This window comes from Lepisma saccharinum, chromosome 1 (assembly GCF_977018435.1).
Source record: "Lepisma saccharinum chromosome 1, izLepSacc3.1, whole genome shotgun sequence".
NCBI classification, from domain to species: Eukaryota; Metazoa; Arthropoda; class Insecta; order Zygentoma; family Lepismatidae; genus Lepisma; species Lepisma saccharinum.
Genome location: NC_139229.1, coordinates 194,141,832 through 194,158,424, shown reverse-complemented (window position 1 = coordinate 194,158,424; position 16,593 = coordinate 194,141,832). Strand labels below are relative to the sequence as shown.

At 39.9% G+C, this 16,593-nt stretch overlaps 1 protein-coding gene across 2 annotated transcripts in view; it reads right to left on the bottom strand.

Annotated features, from left to right (window-relative positions):
* The window catches only part of Tmtc2 (Transmembrane O-mannosyltransferase targeting cadherins 2), a 695,552-nt gene that overhangs the window by 654,347 nt on the left and 24,612 nt on the right, over positions 1-16,593 (bottom strand). The window lies entirely within an intron of this gene.

The window sequence follows — 16,593 nt, the reverse complement described above, 5'->3', positions numbered from 1 at the left end:
TTCACATCTCTTGAGAATATATATGTATATACATATGATATGCAATACAAATATACATAGCAAATTTATTTTTCTCATGCTGAAAATAACATCTCATTTCTGTTTAATAATCTTATGTATCGGAATCGGTTAAATATCGGCATCGGTATCGTTTCAAAAAATTATGGGTGAGTACATCGGCATCAGTAAATTTTCAGCTTCGTCACGTCCCTATTATAATGGAAACTTTTAGTAAAGCACTAATTAGTCATTCCATGCGAAATCAACACAGCCTTTGACCTGACCATCTCCGATTTTCATGAAATTTGGGGAGTTGAAACTATGCATGAAACTTAGTAAGTATAAAAATTTTTAGTTTCGTGCGTCTTGTAATTGTTAAATTATTCAAGGTCAAAGTTAGCATAAATTGCCCTTTTTGAGCCCGCTTAGCTATATTAAATGTGCTATAACTCCGCCACTATTTTGCCTAGGAAGCTCAAATAAAGCTTATTGTACAGGGAATTGAATAAGCTTTCCAGTGATATATAACAAGCCCACCTTTGGATAAAAATATAATTTTGTCACGTGACCTTGACTTTTGACCTTGAATATCTCAAAACATGTCATCACCAAAAATCGTGAAAAAAATATATTTGGTCCCTCATTCCATACTATAAAATATATCAAAAACTCATTCTGGGACTGCAATGGGATCAGAAGATACAAAATAATATGTTTAACTATGTGACTGATAAAAGCCCCATTACATGAACTATGACGAGTCAAATGTCCCTTAACACCCTCTACAAAATGTAAAGGAGTTATCCTGGGTATAATTGGTCATGAAAGAAATAGGTTAGGCACAGGGAGATCCCTAGCCGTGTGTGTCAAGCACAGGTCCGGCATATTGTTGACCGCCATATTGAATTCAACGCAAAAATTTCAAAGTAAAGGGGCTGATGTCATATATCAAATCAGGCTATAATTTCACGAGAAATGAAGTGAGGAAGGTTTATCCAACATATATTTAACCAGCAAAAAGTTATACACATATCTTCCACTTACTATATATGCACATTATAATGTTGTCAATGTTCCTGTGAGCACACTCGTTGACGTCTCTCACACTCGCATAGAACATTTGGCAATGTAGCAGGTGCAACAACATCGCAAGCAGCAACTATGCCTTCTCTCAGATGGTCAATATCAGGGACTTTTAGTGCATGCACCATTCCCTTCAAATGTTTCTGAAGGTAAAAGTCCTCCTAAGATGTTAGATCTGGGGAATGTGCAGGCCTTTTAATAGATCCCCATCTGCCCATCAATCTACCTAGAAAATTACCATGAAGAAATTGCGAAAATGTCCACATACTGTGGTCACACTCTGTCCTGTTTCAAAACTCTCGAAAAGTGCCATATCCCGTAAGCAAGGGTGAAAAACCTGTTCGCTTAACAAATCCAAGCAGCCCTCATCATTTAAGGTTCCGTTGTTGAATATGGACCAACCATTTCCGTTCGCCATACATTATACCACATAATTAGCTTACCAGCAACAACCATTCGACTGAGCAAATCACAGGTATTGCATATTCTTTTTATTAACTTCACCGTGAACATAAAAATTAGCCTCGTCACTGAAGAATTTTTCATCCCAAATTAAGTGTCACGTAATTATTTGAGATACTTTTCCCAATATTCTTCACTATTCAACTATTTGGTTAATGTAACTGATTAAAATCATATGCAATGGTGCGTATACTTCTTTCTCTCCCGAGATGTCAGCGTGATCTCGATGAGTTCCTAACACGTTACGAGCATTCCAATGCTTCGTTTTTAACACCTCGAAAAGGATAAAATGGTTACAAGCATGCAGTAATAAATTTTTGCTGGTTAAATATATGTTGGATAAACCTTTGTCACTTCATTTCTCGTGAAATTCTAGCCTGATTTGATGTATCACATCACCCCCTTCCCTTTGAAATTTTTGCTTTGAATTCAACATGGCGGTCAACAATATGCCGGACCTGCGCTTGACACACACGGCTAGGGATCTCCCTGTGCCTAACCTATTTCTTTCATGACCAATTATACCCAGGATAACTCCTTTACATTTTGTAGAGGGTGTTAAGGGACATTTGACTCGTCATAGTTCATGTAATGGGGCTTTTATCAGTCACATAGTTAAACATATTATTTTGTATCTTCTGATCCCATTGCAGTCCCAGAATGATTTTTTGGTATGTTTTAGGGTATGGTATGAGGGACCAAATATATTTTTTTCACGATTTAAGTGATGACATGTTTTGAGATATTCAAGGTCAAAAGTCAAGGTCACGTGACAAAATTATATTTTTATCCAAAGGTAGGCTTGTTATATATCACTGGAAAGCTTATTCAATTCCCTGTACAATAAGCTTTATCTGAGCTTCCTAGGCAAAATAGTGGCGGAGTTATAGCACATTTAGTATAGCTAAGCGGGCTCAGAAAAGGCAATTTCTGCAAACTTTGACCTTGAATAATTTAACAATTACAAGACGGACGAGACTCAAAATTTTCATAGTTCCTACGTTCCATGCATAGTTTCAACTCCCCAAATTTCATGAAAATCGGAGATGGTCAGGTTAAAAATTGCACATATCTGTGTTGATTTGGCATGGAATGACTCTAATGTAAAACTAACCAGAAACTGTTTTCTGTTGTAAATATCAATGACTGTGAAATCTCATCCTACTTAATAATATGTATGTGTTAATCAAAGAGATAGTAAAGCAACCTTATGATAATAAAAATATAAAATTTTAATCGCCGCATCAAAGTGGATGTAAAAATATAATTGCAACTATAAATTATGAATACATCTTAAATTACTTCAACGTGTATTATCCTGAAGTATAAACATGTTGCAAATTACAATACTTGTGTATTTATATTTGAGTTTGTTAGTTGCTTCGTTCGCTTGATAATATTTGCTTCATATGTACAGACACCAGCAATAAAAAGGGATACTTATATTCTGAGATTCTTTCCCTGCAATTCGTAATGTGTGGTGCCAAACTCGACGTCGATAAGTGGATTTTAATAGTAAATTTTCAATGGGAACTTGTAGCACCGTCTTGCAGGGAAGGGAATATTTCAGGATGCATGTGTCTTATTTTCATTTACGGTGACTGTACGTACTTAGGGTATTTTCTCCCTCAACCAGTCCTATAGTCTGCCTTGTGTCTTCCCAACGACCGTCCTTCGATATATTGTCCACCATTGCAGTTGTTTATCTCTTCGCAGGTTCTTTCCTCTATATGTAGGTTCCTTTGTGTGTTGGTATATCTGACAAGCTTATGATTACATGAAACAGATGAAAGAACAAAGGCAGAGCTCAGGAAGGATTATCCCCTTCTTGCAAGGTGGCCTCCAAGTACCCTTTCTTAGAGCCTGAGTGTCCTGCAGAGCCTCTTAATGCATGGACAATGCTGGAAAAAGTCCCACCCAAAGAATCGAATCAGCGTCTCCTACGTGGCAGTCAGACGCCCTACGGACTGGACAACCCCGTATCTTAGATGACGATTAGGTTCTAGATGAGATATTTAGGAAGCCATATTTCGCACTTCGTACACCAGAAAGACGTGAAAATGTAATAGAATAAAATGTAATAGATTTAATGGAATTTTCAAGAGAAAGCCGGTTTTACTATATGGTAGTAAATGTTGGACTCTTCGTCAGCATGATAAAACTAGAATAAATTGTTCACAAATTATATTTTTGAGGTCTTTAAGTGGAGTAACCATGCGAGGCAAAATTAGAAGTGAAGAAATCCTACATAAATGGCGAAGCAGTGGTGGAAGAAATTAAAAAGCATCACTTAATGTAGAATCAACATGTTCTGAGGATGCCATATAGCAGTTTGCCTCGAAAAGTATTAAATTACAGGCCAGAAGGAAAAATAAATTTAGGAAGACCATATTTCCGAAAGAATCATCAATGATGTAGCGGCTCTGGTTATCCAAATCTGCAAGAGGAAGCAGGAGAGGAAGAAGAAGAAGAAGAAGAAGAGGAGAAGGAGGACGAAGAAGAAGGAGGAGGAAAAGAAGAGGAGGATAATGACGAAGAAGAAGAACGTGGTGTGATAAATATAATTAGAGAGATTTTAATTTGATTTTTCCTAATATTTAGAAAAAAAAATGGTTTTGAGAATTTTCATGTACGTCGCAAAGATATCAACTTGGAACGAGATTCCTAGACGGAGGAAAAAAAAATATATTCTGTTAGGTTCAAAGCGGTCGATTGCGACCTCGTGACTTCTTAGCGGCGAAGCTAATGATTTTCCTTCAATTGCTTCTCGGTCTCATAGCGATTACTGCCAGGTTTCACCCCCTTCCACCGACCCCCCACCACCTCCTCCAGACCTCCGATCTCCGAGCAAATCAAATCATGTAGAGACGTTATCCACGTCAGAAACGAAGGGGACCCAAATCTGTGCTACCAGTGCCCGGAACGTGGGCGGACCGTTGTAAGGTTGTTGCTGGTGTCCGCAGCATATGCGGGCAGGACGAAAGATCCATGGGAGCGAGGCGGATCAGAAGTGAATTGTCATATTGCGTGACTCCTACTCTTCCAATGAGATTTATCCCGCGCCTGTCGGGTCATTGTACAGGCTCGATGCCCATACAAACACGCTCTCCGCCAGGGCAGGATTGACTTCCGTGATTTTTCGTCGCTCTCTTTTAACGTCTTCCATTTTTTTCCTATTACTTCCCCCCACTCAATTTTCTTTTCTTTATTTCTTCTTTTCGTCTTTTATCGACAATTCTCTTCTATTTCTTTACTAGGGGTGACCCCTTGTGAAGACACTCAAATATCAACCTCACTTCCACGTAGTACACCCTGTACTGCATTTTGCAGACTAACGAGGCTCTGGCGTCTGGACTCACGGCCAGTATAATCCTCCGTGGGACTCGTCTTTGTGCTGTCCTTCATCTATTTTATCTAATCACCATTAATCCTCATGTTTGCGATTGGTCAAGGGTGGCAGGTACTTTATCTAATCTTAGAACCTTTCATCATGATCTTCGCTATTAGCCAAAACTGGAAGAAACGCGAAGTAAAATAAATCAATTCAATCAATCAATCAACTATTTCTCTACTAGTTTTCTATCCATTCCTTTAGGAATATTTTTAGAAATATGGCAACTCTGCGTTTGGGATATACTGTCTGGCTGGCTTAGCCGAGACCATGGACGGAAGTGTGCATGCGCCAACCGGACGCGTTCAGTGGCTAAATAGGAGTGACAGTAAGCGGGTTCCTTGAAAATCGTATACTGTAGAAACAGCAATGAAGTTTCAACGTAGTAACATCGCCGCCAAAATGCATACAGAGATGTTTACGAATTATGTAAGGGTTAGGTAAGCCAGTCATATACTATATCAGCAAACAGAACAGGAAAGTATTCATATAGTCACATTAGTAGATATTATAATTAACACAAATGTACATAACATTAATCAGGATAGTATTTAATAATAATAATATTGTTGTATATAGAATTATAAGTATAAATGTAGTAACTTGAATGGTTGGTGACATTTTCTAGCAAAACGAGGGTGTTTTGTAGAATGTGCAACACGGGCCAAAACGTCCCAATTTTCCTCATTCCACTTCGAAACGGTTTGTTGCCAATTGTAAGAGCCATCACAAACACAACACTGAAAGCGGTAATAAACACAACAAGCAAACCCCCACAAGCGAAATACCACAGGGTAGTTCGGCGAGTGCTTCTCCCTGCTTCCCCTCTCGCGTTTGAAATCGTCCTTTCCAGGTAGTTTCGTCTTCCTTGGCCGGACTGTATACACACATACTGCTTAATAATTCCTGCATAAGAGGAAAATCTTACCATGCTGAATGAACTAGGGTAAGATGATATGTAAGTGCAAGATATGTCGTTTATATCACTCAAACATCCTTCAAGAAACCGCTGGGCTCTAGTCGGCAGGGTGGGGGACTTTGCCATACGGGGGACTTTGTGTACTTTCTCTTTCACAGCATTCGCAAATCAGTCATTTCTGATTCTAGGAATAAGTGATCTTCCGTCAGCAGGAAGTCAAGGAATTAACGAAATAACCGAAGACTAAGAAAATATATATTACACATTTTAATATACTTAAATATATTTTACATATATTAGGACACCTAGATCCTAGAATGCTAGCTTCCCTGCAATGCATTATGTGGGTTGCCTAACTAGACGGCAATAGCAGAACTTTATTAAAAAGTTGCTATTGAAGTCGGCTCATCGTCGTAGAATTAGTCAACACACATAACGCATTGCAGGGTAGCCAGTATTTAAGGATGTAGGTGTTCCATTTCTATTGAAGGTGAATGTATGTATTTCACATGTTGTACTTCCTTCGTGGCGTAGTGATAACGTCGCGGCCTTGTATTCAAGGGGTCTCGAGTTCGATACCCTCTGGAGGACCGTTATCGTTCCGATCCAGCCAAGGAAGTATTTAGAGGGATCCTGGGGGTCCGTACCCCCATCCCGAAATACTTATAGAGTACTAAAATTAAATAATGAAAATATAATTGTTTCAGTATTTGTTATATAATCCATGGTTATTTATTGCCGCCGAACTTATTGGAAGGCAAGGAATTTTGGATCAATCGGCTTTGAAGAACAGTTCCAATGACTTATAGGCATAAAAGATTAATCAGAAACTTTAATTATCATCAACTGGCTCCAACACCTTTTTGATATTCAATACATATTCATTTCTTCGTGTACTTGACATTAATTTACTTGCCAGGGCAGTTGTATTTATACAAATTTTGACGAGCTTAACTGAACGTAAGCTAGATAATGAATACGTGCTGTTATATCTCTATTCTTATGCCGTCTTTTTAACTATTCATGTAATAATAGTACAATATTAATTAATATTATTTTAATTTTATGATTTTTATCATTGTTATTGAGACACTTGGTCGGGCCCGCCCGAAATATATATCAAGATACCTCCCTGGATCCCACTTTAAACTGTACGTACAGTCCCAAATAGTTCTCCTTTGCATTAAATGGACTTAAAACAACATCTCAATTTAACTCCTGTTTCACATGTTAAAGCTATATAAAAATCCGTGCCTTAATGATAATTACTTAATATGTACTTTGATATAAGGTTCGCATTTAAATGCTCACCGAATTCCAAGAGACAGATAGCTGCAGCACAACAGACCTTCTTGATTTTATTTTCTCGATTACATTCAAACAAACCCAGACCTAGACATCTTGGAAAATAAACAGCAATTTCGCTAGTCTCTCGCAACTGGTAAATTCATCATGCGTTTTCCCAGTTGTTTTTTTTTTCCTTCGCGTTTCCCTAGCAAACAATCACCCCCAGTCATAAGGCCTGAGTACGTGGGAACAACGGTTAAGCAGTTTGTCAATGTCCGGTGCAGGAGGGGCTGCCCTACAAAATCTCTCCATGGGAAGTTTGTTTCTTTTCTCCCTTTTTTTACCGGTTCCCTCTAAGTCGGTTCCCGCAACTTGCTATCCGGGACTTTGGTATCTGGAGAGCGTCACAGCTGAAGTTTGGAAACAGTCCATTCCTGTGGCGAAGGCGGAGAGAGGTTCGCCTCACTTACCCGCTCCAAAGGCACCTCAGAACTTCAAAATTGACGTTTCCCGAAGACCCTGCCCGGAAAATAGGCGGTTGGGTCTCAACCGTCAAGCGTCGAGACATTCTGTTCTCTTCCTGAAAAGAGTCAAAGCATTCTCCTTCACATATTCCACTGAACGAGCATCGTATTTTTTTCTTTTGGTGGAAATTTTTCTAATATCAAAATTCGAAATTTTTACATTTAGAAAGGATTTTCCAGCAGAATTTCTAGAAATTTTCTCTTCCTACATGTTAGCTAATTTTTGCTTGGAATAATATTGACGCAAACTTTTGTGTAAATTATTTAATCGTTACGAGCAAATTTACCGTTATCCTTACCGAAAAACTTCAACTCAAATTTTCACAAAGTTTTTTTCATATTAATATAAAAGGCTATAATTTTTATATTTACCTCTTGCATTAATAAAATTCCCCCCTAAAAAAAATGCAACTTCTCTTCCAAGAATTTTCCTCCCAGAAGCAAGTGTTTGTGTTCTGTATTTTGCTTAATGTTTGTGTCGTATCTAATTGTGTAGGTTAACTGAGACGATGAGAATGGATGATGAAATTATGAATTAGAAAATTAAACAAAAATAGAAATATGTTACTGTTAATTATATGCTGAGAGAAATACAGTTTCAGTATCCGAGGTAATTCTGCTGCAGACAATTGTTATGCAACTAGAATGCGAACAACAACATGGTATGGACAATAAAACTTCAACTACTATACTAGATCAAGATGCTACGGTTAGTGCAGCTACAACTGATGTCCGGACATGAAGTGCCAAGAACTATATGACTACTATTTGTTCAAGGAGAACACGTTGAAACGAAGAAGGCGACTGCTGCTAGTGTAAGGGGAACAAGCTGCAAGGGGCAACACGACTACAACTAGTGTAAGGAGAAGATGCTGCAAGGAGGGGCAACACAACTGCAACTAGTGTAAGGAGATCAAACTGCAAGGTACAAGACGACTGCAACTAGTGTAAGGAGAAGAAGCTGCAAGGAGGGGCAACACAACTGCAACTAGTGTAAGGAGATCAAACTGCAAGGGACAGGACGACTTTTTTAGTGTAAGGAGAACACGCTTCAAGGAGCAGGGCGACTGCAACCAGTGTAAGGAGAACAAGATGAAAGGGAAACACTACTACAACTAGTATTAGGAGAACAATCTGACATAGCAACACGACTGCAACTAGTGTAAGGAGAACAAGTTGAAAGGGGCAACACGACTGCAACTAGTGTAAGGAGAACAAGTTGAAAGGGCAACACGACTACAACTAGTGTAAGGAGAACAAGTTGAAAGGGGCAACACGACTGCAACTAGTGTAAGGAGAACAAGTTGAAAGGGCAACACGACTGCAACTAGTGTAAGGAGAACAAGCTGAAACGGGCAACACGACTGCAACTAGTGTAAGGAGAACAAGTTGAAAGGGCAACACGACTGCAACTAGTGTAAGGAGAACAAGCTGAAAGGAGCAACACGTCTGCAACTAGTATAAGGATAACAAGCTGAAAGGGGCAACACGACTGCAACTAGTGTAAGGAGAACAAGTTGAAAGGGCAACACGACTGCAACTAGTGTAAGGAGAACAAGTTGAAAGGGCAACACGACTGCGACTAGTGTAAGGAGAACAAGCTGAAAGGGTAACACTACTACAACTAGTATTAGGAGAACAATCTGACATAGCAACACGACTGCAACTAGTGTAAGGAGAACAAGTTGAAAGGGGCAACACGACTACAACTAGTATAAAGAGAACAAGTTGAAAGGGCAATACGACTGCGACTAGTGTAAGGAGAACAAGCTGACAGAGCATCACGACTGCAACTAGTGTAAGGAGAACAAGCTGACAGAGCAACACGACTACAACTAGTATAAGGGGAACAAGCTGAAAGGGGCAACAAGACTGCAACTAGTGTAAGGAGAACAAGTTGAAAGGGCAACACGACTGCGACTAGTGTAAGGAGAACAAGTTGAAAGGGCAACACGACTGCGACTAGTGTGAGGAGAACAAGCTGACATAGCAACACGACTGCAACTAGTGTAAGGAGAACAAGCTGACAGAGCAACACGACTGCAACTAGTGTAAGGAGAACAAGCTGACAGAGCAACTCGACTACAACTAGTATAAGGAGAACAAGCTGTCAGAGCAACACGACTGCAACTAGTGTAAGGAGAACAAGCTGACAGAGCAACACGACTACAACTAGTATAAGGGGAACAAGCTGAAAGGGGCAACAAGACTGCAACTAGTGTAAGGAGAACAAGTTGAAAGGGCAACACGACTGCAACTAGTGTAAGGAGAACAAGTTGAAAGGGCAATACGACTGCGACTAGTGTAAGGAGAAGAAGCAGACAGAGCAACACGACTGCAACTAGTGTAAGGAGAACAAGTTGAAAGGGCAACACGACTGCAACTAGTGTAAGGAGAACAAGTTGAAAGGGCAACACGACTGCGACTAGTGTAAGGAGAACAAGCTGAAAGGGTAACACTACTACAAGTAGTATTAGGAGAACAATCTGACATAGCAACACGACTGCAACTAGTGTAAGGAGAACAAGTTGAAAGGGGCAACACGACTACAACTAGTATAAAGAGAACAAGTTGAAAGGGCAATACAACTGCGACTAGTGTAAGGAGAACAAGCTGACAGAGCATCACGACTGCAACTAGTGTAAGGAGAACAAGCTGACAGAGCAACACGACTACAACTAGTATAAGGGGAACAAGCTGAAAGGGGCAACAAGACTGCAACTAGTGTAAGGAGAACAAGTTGAAAGGGCAACACGACTGCAACTAGTGTAAGGAGAACAAGTTGAAAGGGCAACACGACTGCAACTAGTGTAAGGAGAACAAGTTGAAAGGGCAACACGACTGCGACTAGTGTGAGGAGAACAAGCTGAAAGGGTAACACGACTACAACTAGTATAAGGAGAACAAGCTGACAGAGCAACACGACTGCAACTAGTGTAAGGAGAACAAGCTGACAGAGCAACTCGACTACAACTAGTATAAGGAGAACAAGCTGACAGAGCAACACGACTGCAACTAGTGTAAGGAGAACAAGCTGACAGAGCAACTCGACTACAACTAGTATAAGGGGAACAAGCTGAAAGGGGCAACAAGACTGCAACTAGTGTAAGGAGAACAATCTGAAAGATGCAACATGACTGCAACTAGTTTAAGAACAAGCTGCAAGAGGCAATACAACTTCCAATAAAATAATGTCCACTGACAGTACATTTTAACTAGTAGAAAGAATCTTTTCACAAAAAATGAAAACCACATTAAATTCAATTTTAATTGCTCCAATTTCATTGTTTCTCAAAATACAATTTGTTCGTTTTGCATTACCTTTTAGAGAACGTTAGCAGACGGAGAATACAATACTATTTACATCGCAAAAAAGGCTTTTCGAAAATCCGTACCGGCGAGTCTCGGCCAGTTAGCGGGGAGCAAAAAACTGCGACCACATAGCGCCGTCCGCTCTAATGAAATGGACACTGTTGAAACCTTTTTGCGTAATAAAGTTTCCATTATTTGTCCACTATTTACCGGTCGGATAAATGTAAGCCAAGCCAGCCAAGTGAGAATTTAAATCTGGGGGTCTGCCCCCCATCTCTAAAAAAAAAAGCTCTTTATGGCGGGGGATCTAGGTGGAGAGGAAAAACGCAGTGTGTTGCAAACCCGCATTGGTAATGCCGTTAAACAAGTGAGCGTTACACATGATTGGTTCTTAGATCGCCATTCGCTCTCCCTTATTGGTGCGTCTGCCGGGCTGGGAGCCAGCTGTTGACAAGCGCTACATGATAAAACCATTACAGACCTGTGCTTGACGCAGCTACCCCCCCCTCCCCCCGCCCTGAGTCCGAATTCAGTTCACGCTTTCAGAGGCAATTTGCGATGCGTCAGCTATTATCCACTCTTGTGACGACGAGGGATTTTCATTTTAGGTTCGAAATGGAATGAGAATTCAAACAGAACAGCGTGCGAGCTTTTCTGTACAGCCAAGGCCATTCAGATCTGAGGGAGGTGAGGAGAGAGGGGGCGCTCATTGGACCATTCAGTGTGGACCTCGCTGGAAGCGATTTTGATTCCCTCCCCCCTTCTTCTCCCATTCATTTCACAAAAAAAGCCTGCTTTTAGTCTGTGACTGACGCAATCGTAATGAAAGTCTGTGCATTCACGGATATAATTTCACTAAGATGTCACAATTCGTGCACCTCGCATTTTGACTGGTACGTTTGGGTACATTCCATAAGTTCCAAGAATGATTCACTTAGCGTCTTCCTTAACGTTACTCTATCATACTGATGGGAATAAATGCTATATCCTCATACCATTGTTTTTTTTCAAGAATTGCAGAGAATCACATACTTTTCAAGGTATTACAATCCAGGTCCAGAAACCAATAAATTCTAATGGGTTCTATTGGATTCCCCAAAAGGACCGGAGCCTTTTTTGCTTGCACAATTTCAATTCCTTCCAAGTTGGGTATTGTTTAATTTCAATATGGATCTTGGTACGTATTTAAATTGATCTGAAAGAAAGGTTCCTGGACGGTATTTAAATTGGCCCGGAAAAAGTGTTCCTAGACTGTATTTAAATTGATCCGGAAAAAGGGGCGGGGTGTAAGTTTTCCCTCTTCCCTTCCTGGTTAGGTTTTGCTCACAGACACAGGGTGACCAGTCAATCAGTACAGACAAGGACAATAGCATTCTATATGGTGGGACTAAATTTTCTCATAATGTTAAATTCGGTCATAGATTGGAGTTAAGGCACATTAAACTACAGCTTTTGTTACCATATCCTTCGCTATAATTTTGCAAGAGACTCTGTGCTGTCTATGGCGCTTCCAGGAAACACGAGGAGATGGTCTCCTAATCGTTTGCCGTGTTTTGTTTTATGTATTTCTTGCTTTTTATTTCATTTATTTCTTTGCACTACAACTAGCGTAAGGGGATAAGCGGCTACACGCAACACCACTGCAGTTATCGTTGGAAAGGAACTGCAACTAGCGTAGTGAGGCAATTGGCGCTAGGTGCAACTCGATTGTAGCTAGCGTGCAGAGAACTGGCTGAAGTTAGAGTAATTCGCGTGCACAAAGGATACAGAAAACAAGTTGGGAAAAAAACTGAAACTGGAATCACAAGCTCATAACAATACTACTACAACTAGTCTAGCGACGGGTTAAGAAACTACGATCAACATCACTGCAACCGTTGTACGGAGTACATGCTGTAAATAGAATATTTGGACCGCAAATCATATTTGGAAAACACGTTACTACTACAACTAGCGTTCCGAGAACACTGCAAGGAGAGCCTTTCTCAATTGATAATGAAAACCACATTCATTCCATCTTCAAAAGCGTACTTTGAATTTTTCCTTTCCTGTAAGAGGAGGAACTTCCACTTTCTCGTCCTGAGAGAACCATTCCCTGCGTTTATCTCTCTTCCCAAAGAAGTCGTTTTCTTCTGGTTCACTAGAGGGCTATCTGCATCTTCATTCCAATAACCTTAATCTGCATGGATGGTTATTGAGGATCGATACTCGGCAGCCAAATTTACTTGAATCTTTCCAAAAGATACGCAAGGAGCGGAAAAGTTTCTGTAAGAAAAAAAAATCTATTTTTTGATATTGATTTTGTCTCCGGGAATCTTAATGGGCGTCTTCCAGGGAACATTTGTCTTCGGACATCAACAGCAAAAGAAGAAATTGAAAATTTTTATGTCTGAAAAATACATAAATGTTCGATTTACATTTCTCATGCCTAATTAATTAGATAATATTTTATGGCTCACCCCTGTTCATATATCAATTTTATTACATTTGAGTCATTTACACTCTTTTTCGACTGCTGGAGATTAGAACAAAGTCTAGTCATTCTCAAGACTTTTATCACCGAAGAAGTGAAAACTTAAGAATGTTGTCTGTTTTACCAAAGCAACCATGTCCTGTCTGCCAGTCTGTCTACTGTGTCGACACTACAGGAACTACTGCAGTCAGAAAGATAATTTGGTGTCCACAAAGAGCTACCGAAACTCTTTTCGGAACGTAAGTAGCCTTGATGAATTCCATGTCCCCGTGTACACATGAGTCAACAATAGTGATCACGTGACCTATCGATATCAAACGGACTATAATGGAATTTTCATGACTTTATGGGCACAGAAGAAAAACTTAGGAATTAGTTCGCTCACGAGTCAATTATTGCCATACATTTAATAATAGAAGCGCCAACTTTTCGGGTGGAGGGGGGAAATTTCTGGGGTAAAATGGCCATAAACTATATCTGGTACACCGATATGTGTCGGTAGAAAGTGCCCCTTTACCCTAAGGCGTCTGACGAACTAGTGCTTCGCATGAAATACTTTTTTAAATAATCCCCGGACAATGTAGGATATCCACTTTCCGTCATTATCTGATTAAACTTTAAGGATGCATAGACCGTTTAAAATGGGACACCTATTGTATCAACGAAACATATCCGACACTGCACCGTAAACGCAGCCCAAGTTCTCTCTATCCCCCCCCTCCTCTCTCTCTCTCGAATGTAGATTGTCATCCCCTAAAACCAGTTCCCTACCAGCATCCTCGCGATAATCGAAGACCATTCTCAGGAACCACTTTATCTTCCTATGAGCAACTACCAGCATACGTCAACTCTGCAGACGCCAGCAATCACTCGTCTTCCCTACCAGACACGTCATTGTGATAGCGACAAGCGAAACGCTGCAAAGTAATATTTTGCAATGTTCCTCTTGAAAGAGAAGAGAAATTTGGCAATTTTTTAAAGGATTATAGCCAAAACAAAGATTAAACTGGGGAGAATTTAATTTGTTGTACTATTTAGTTAACTTGTTAGCAAAGAAACAGTATTACAGGATAACAATTACTAATAGGTATGCACTCTTATCCCATTCACCTACTTAGATGTCATTTATCGACGTTCCATAGATTAAACCTACATATAACATTTGGCTGGAAGAATGAGTGAACCGAAAGCTTTCAAATTAAATAGTCATGGTTCTTCCATCAGCTATGCCGAATAAAATACGGACTTAGTTAAAGTTATCAAGATGTTCGATATCTGGAGTAGGTCTGGACGACTCGCTTCAGTTGTGAAAGAGTGCTCTGGTATGCACGCGTGGAACTCGGAGCGAACAAGGTTACTGTAGCGTTGTGTGGCGGCAGAAACAATGGATAGGGAGTAAGCAAGGACGCAGGCCTTCAGGTGCAATGTGTAGGCGACAAGGTCGCGGTGCACAGAACGCTCGCCAGCTCCCACAAGTGAATACGAGTTGCCCAAGCTGTGCTAAATTCCTAACAAGGTGGTAATGTATATATTCAGCCAGGAAAAAGGACAAAATGTTGTTGTTCAACCTTCCGTGATCATGAAGATGGTAGGTGCTGGTTGCCAAAATACTGTTTTATGTTGTCCATATGTGGGAACGATAGACACAGTGTCCGATGGAACTAGATACATTCTTAGGGAGGGGCAAGAAGGGCACTGGCCGGAGGCGCCGGGCCGTGAGCCACGTGTAAATTAATAGTCTCTTGCATGCTTCTAAGACATTGGTGCTTCTTCATATAATGAAAAAATCGGAGATCCTATTTGTACATCTCACGAATTCAAGAGAATAATTTAATTTATTATAAGCCACGCACATCTTAGGGTTGATTCTGGTTATTGATTTTTTTGTCTGTGTGCGGGGACGGAGATAATTGTAATTATAGGCAAAAGACTGTCAGGAACATAACATTTTAACATACAAACTTACAGTAACTGTGTGCTGGTTTGTCTGTCATAATTATTCGGACAAAAAATCACAAACTACGATTTACAGAGTATCTATTTTCAGTGGTAATTGATAACCAACTTTTCCTGCATGCTTTACATTTTCATTTTGAATGGAATTAATAACACCTATTGTCTATGGCATTTTTCTTTGTAATAGTGACAAAACTACAATTTTCGGTTCGAGAATATATTTCATTTCCTCTGTCTGAATTTTCTTTGCAAGTATATTGGAATTATATCTAGCTTGAATTCATAAAATGCTTCTATACTATAATTAATTTCACCCCTTTCCTGAATGTTTGACTTCATTACAAAAGGAGAGGAATAATTAACACACCACCAGAGAGGCCAATCTGTCTAAACGATTATGCGATTCAGTGCACAAGTACTTTCATGCCCATTAATTTGTCTTAATAGCCCTATATTGCAATTGACAGTTTTTACATTTTTTATTGTTTCACATGAAGCACTGGTCAGTTGTTAACGAGTGTTCAATTGGTACTGATGCCAATCCAAGACAAGACGCATAATAATGAACATAGTTATTCTTTATTAAATAACACAGTATTCATCATATTACAGTAGACAAACTAAATCTCATAAATTCATTGGAACATTTTTGTATTATAAGGCACGAGAAATACTATTTGCCCCAGTCCCAGAATCTGCATAGTACCGGATCTGGACGGAATGCATAGTTGACTATGAAGATGTATGGAACATAGGTTAAGAATTGTGGTTGCTACTAATGTGCCATTTTTCTGCACGACTGGACAGGCCTCACATCGAAAACAGAGATTCGGTAGCTCCTCCTGGGCTTTCCAGCGTGAGATTGCTGGCATCTAATCTGAAACAGAATGATTATCGTCCATTTAGACGCCTGGCAGCAAGCATACACTTCCACATGGGTTGGTGGGTGCGGAAACTCCTTGGACAAACATGTACAGAGAGAAATCATGTTTGTCTTCGACTGTCGAAGTTATTAATTCCTGTATGGTTTTTACCTTACTGTATTATGCAGCGTGCCCCAGTTAAAAGTAGCCTGATATCATGTACTGATGATCTTGAGTATCTACCACGGTTCACGTTACAATGGACAATTCCATTAAACTTGTGCAATATAGCCGTTACTTTCCTCATAGACAAATGTCCTTGG